Source organism: Ovis aries, chromosome 8 (genome assembly GCF_016772045.2).
Source record: "Ovis aries strain OAR_USU_Benz2616 breed Rambouillet chromosome 8, ARS-UI_Ramb_v3.0, whole genome shotgun sequence".
NCBI classification, from domain to species: Eukaryota; Metazoa; Chordata; class Mammalia; order Artiodactyla; family Bovidae; genus Ovis; species Ovis aries.
In genome coordinates this window covers 4,504,878-4,509,588 of record NC_056061.1, presented here as the reverse complement: position 1 = coordinate 4,509,588, position 4,711 = coordinate 4,504,878, and the positions used below count along the sequence as shown (strand labels likewise).

General features: G+C 37.1%; 1 non-coding gene across 1 annotated transcript; it reads right to left on the bottom strand.

Annotated features, from left to right (window-relative positions):
* Positions 1 to 2,236: 2,236 nt before the first annotated feature.
* Positions 2,237 to 2,308, bottom strand: TRNAA-UGC (transfer RNA alanine (anticodon UGC)). The gene has a single exon. It is a non-coding gene; the product is annotated as a tRNA-Ala (tRNA).
* Between the last annotated feature and the right edge of the window lie 2,403 nt (positions 2,309 to 4,711).

The following is a 4,711-nucleotide window of genomic DNA, read 5'->3' as shown; positions in this document are numbered from 1 at the left end:
TTTCTAAATAAGGTCAAACTCTGAGGTACTTCAACATGTCTTTTGGAGGACACAATTCAACCCATAACAAGGAGAAATGAAAGTGTATGTTTTGTTGGGGACCCTGGGTCAAAACTTGGATTGGTTGTTGTCCATCTTACATATTGGCCCTTTAGTTTAGCTCTTGGATTTGTTTCTGAGCTCTGTGAGGAGAAGGCCTGTAAGCAGACACAGGAGGGGAAATTCACATGAGAATGGATATCTGTGCATCATAGGGATGGACCTGAGAGTCTAGGGAAACCAAGATAGCTAAGGATCTCAGGCCAGGTTCCAAAGAGAAGACAGCTGGATAGCGAGAATAACACTGAAATCTGCAGCTGGACCCTTGCAGTATTCAGCTGAACACTAATCAGTTCATATGTATTAGGAAACTGTCTACGGCTGGAGAAAGAACCACGTGGATTACAGATAACAATGCACTGGACAATTGTTAAAGGTCGTTCTTCTGTCAAGGAAAATGGTGACCCATGGGAATACAGATCTGCACAAAGGAACAAGGGGCTCTGAAAATGGTGATTCCAGCAGTCAGTATATAAAGACTTTACAATTGCTGTTCAAATCTTTTTAAAATATAATTGCTTAAACAAGAATATTCAACATGAGTGGAGTTTTCTGCTAGAGAAAGCAGTTATTAAGGACACTTTGCTTTTCTTTAAAGTTTTTATTGGAATTTGTTGGTTTACACTGTTGTGTTATTTTTAGGTATACAGCAAAGTGGATCAGTTATAAATATACATATATCCATTCCCTTTTAAGATTCTTTTCCCATAAAGGACATTACAGAGTAGAGTTTTCTGCGCTATTGCTTGTAAGAGGATAGTTCTGAGAAACTGGATGATAAAAAGTAGATAAGCTTTTATAGTAAGAGGGGCTAAGAGCTTGCCAAAAGTTTGCTTCTGACAAGGTAGGACTGTGGTCCCTGTCAAAGGGTTCTGAATCTTCCGCTTCAACCTTGAAACATGTCCTGAGAGCTCTTTTAAACTCCTTCCTTGGACAGCTTTGGAAAACTGGGAATACTTCACTAATGTAAAGTAGCTTTTAGCTGTTCTCCCATAAGAGATCTTGGAGAATGATGTTTGTAAAGGACATTTTCTTAGGTGTCCTTATGGTGAACTCAATGACTTATGACTTATGAATGCTTATTCAAATAAATTTGATAGAGATATATAGCCTCAGAAAAGAATAGACAAGAAATCAGAAAAATGGAATTTCAAATCTATTTGAAATCTGATAACTGACATAAAAATGGTATCAAGTTTTTCATCCAAGCAGATGTTTATTTTATGAAACAATAAAGTTTAAAAATCTTTTTTAAAAAAGGAGGAAGGGATAGGAGAAAAACGATGAAATCAAACTAAAATCATGAAACAGAGTTCTAAGACAGTAAGAGAGTTTTCATAATAGAACCCCCCGAGTATTGTTTCAATCATATTTTCAATTTATGAGCTTGCTTTTCAATTAGAAACCTTTTCAATGAGAAATCAAACTATGTCTATTTCTTTCCTTATTTCTTGATTTGGCCTGAGAGTGTAGAGGACAATTTCATAACAATTCTGTAAGAAAAGCAGTTTTAGAAATGTTCAACTTTTGTTTCTGAGATTAATTTGGAGTATCAGTTTCGAGATCATACGAATAGTACTGTATCCTGTATCGTGGGCATGTGAATTGCCGCAAGAGTGTGGCAGCGATTGAGGCTGGGCAGATAATCAGAGTCAGTGCACATAATCAGAGTCAGTGCACAAAGGCATGTGAACACTTGGCTGTGCAGTTCCACAGCTCACTCTTTGGCATTGGCACCAACGTGCCAAATGACCTGGAAGTAAAATAACAAGTGTGATGCAGCTTTCTGGAGCAGTGCTTTTACTCAAAATCTGGTGGGATGGTGTTACATGCAAAAAGTTTAAAAGGTTAATATTATAACAAATATGGTTCTTCTGTGGAACATGATATTTATGGTAACATTAAGATTTAAGTACAGTGGATCTGGCAGCAGATGGTAAGGATGTGTCATGGTGCCTGTTTGCTCTTCTCTCCTTTTTACAATAGTTTTGAGAAAGGTAATATGGAAGTCTAGATTGAAGGGAAAAGATCAAAATTTGTTTCTTTTTTTGTAAGAAGAGGATAATATTTGTTGTACTGCTTAGCTTCAAGGGCATTGTCATGTTGAAAAATTTTAGCTGTGAGAGAACAGGACAGGTGGAGGTGCTAGGAATTGAACCCAGGGCCTTGTGCATGCAAAGCACATGCTCTACCACTGAGCTACACCCCCTATCTCTATGAAAGGTTGTTAAGCAGCACCTAGTAAGCAATAACAGGGCTCCTGGACTGTAAGGGGAAACAAAGCAGTAAACATGGCAAAATCAGAAGAAAAATATTCTAGAGGATAAAACAGTCTTCAGATTCAGGGAACAATGCCAGTGTTTTCTATTAGATTCCTCTGTTGTCACCTACTACTTCCCTGGTGGCTCAGATGGTAAAGCATCTGTCTACAATGCAGGAGACCTGGGTTCAGTCCCTGGGTTGGGAAGATTCCCTGGAGAAGGAAATGGTTGCCTGGAAATCCAACTGCTTCCCTTGTTATAGGCTTCCGAGGTATTAGAATCCTATCCAGGTGTTTTGGTTACTTTTCAGAGTGTAATATTTATTCTCTCTTGAGTACCTTTCTTTGGTTTCTTAGAGCTTCTCCTTCAACTACTACTTCCTGTCCAAGAGACAGTTTTCTGTTTCAACTCCTGAGCTTCACCTACCAAGCTCACCTGCTGCTGCTGCTGCTGCTAAGTCGCTTCAGTCATGTCCGACTCTGCGCGTCCCCAGAGACGGCAGCCCACCAGGCTAGCTAACATCAAACAAACAAAAAAACACCTCTTTAAACACTACTCTCTCAATCACTTCTGGAAAACATGCTCCAATCGCAGACTTGTCAAATCTTGGCTTCTATCGTGGTCTTCAAACTATACTTTATCTCGTGAGCTGTTTTATGTCTGTACAACTTCCATCCTCTTCCTAGATCATAGCAACAAATGACCAAATTTACAAAGCAAATAGTTTAAAAAGAATCCTCTCTTTCCTGCATTGGCAGGTAGAATATATACTTGGAAATAGACAACTTGGGAAACCCAAGTATATCACTTGGGAAACCCCTATTCTCTCCTGTTCTTTTTTTCCAAACAGTCCTTCCCCCTCCCCTATGCTTGGGGGATTTTCTGATTTTTGTCACCATAGTATGAGTTTGCCTTTTTAAAACTTCACAGAAATAGAACATTAGAACATGTGCTCCTTCATGACTGGCTTCTTTGGTGTGTTAAAGATTCTTACCTATTGTTGGGTTTGCCAGTAATCCATTTTTTTATTATTATTTAGAAATATTCTACTGAATCATGATTTATTTGTCCATTCACCTCTTGTGAGTATTTGAGTTCCTTTTACAGTCTTTGGATACTATGTGTGATGCTGTTATGAACATTCTTGTACAATGTTCATAGAGACAAATCTTTTCACTGGAACTGACTACATAACTAGTAGTGGACTGTCTGAATCAAAAGGCAGGTGTTTGTTGAATTTTATAAAGAAAGCCCAATAGTTTTCCAAACTGTTTTACGTTTCTATACGGCAATATGTGAAAGACCTATTATTCCATATCCTTGTCAATGCTTAGAACTGTCATTTACACATATTTTAGAATTGCACATATTTAAGATGTAAAATTGATGTTTTGACACATGTCACCTATGATATTATCATCACAATCAAGATAATGAGCATATTCTTTATCCCACAAAGTTTCCTTGTGCTCTTTTGTAAGCCCACCTTGCCCCTCTCCTTCCCCTCCCAACACTTGAAATTATTGATCTGCATTCTGTCACTAAGCATTAGTGTGCATCTTATAGACTTTTGAACTATAGGGTCAAACAGTAGGTATTGTTTTTTGTTTGGCTTTTTTCACACAACATAATTCTTCTGAGACTGGCCTATGTAGTTGCTTGTATCAATATTTTCTTCCTTCTTCCTGAGGAGAACTATCCCATTGTATATACTACATATAAAACACCTCTGTAAGTCCATTTACCACTGTTTCCTTTATAAATGAAACTAGCATGAGTATTCACATATAATTCTTCCTAGGATGAACACTTCACTTTTTTCTGTGTAAATATGTAGAAGTGGAATGACAGAGTCATATGATGTTTTATCTCTAAATTTTATCTCTAAACAGTTTCTTACATTCCAAAGCAATTGTCCCATTTTACATTCCCACCAGAATCTTTTTTGAAAATCAATAGACAACATATGGTTTGAGTCTATTTCTGGATACTCTATTTAGCCCATGGATCTAACGTCCCTTATTTAAGCTAGTACCACATGTTTTTAATTACTATAGTTTTAAAATAAGCCTTTTAAAAGGTACATATAAAAGATATATGTATACCTATGGATGATTCATAGGTACAGAAAGCTACAAAATTCTGCAAAGCAATTATCCTTCAATTAAAAGATAAATTAAAAATAAGCCTTAAATTCATGTAGTTTAAGTTCTTCAGCTTCATTCTTCTTCACAGTTGTTTTGGCTACTAAAGATCCTCTGCATTTCCGTGTGAATTTACAACAGGCTTGGCAATGTATACAAGAAGCCTGCTTATATGTTAACTAGTTCAGTTCAGTTCAGTTCAGACTC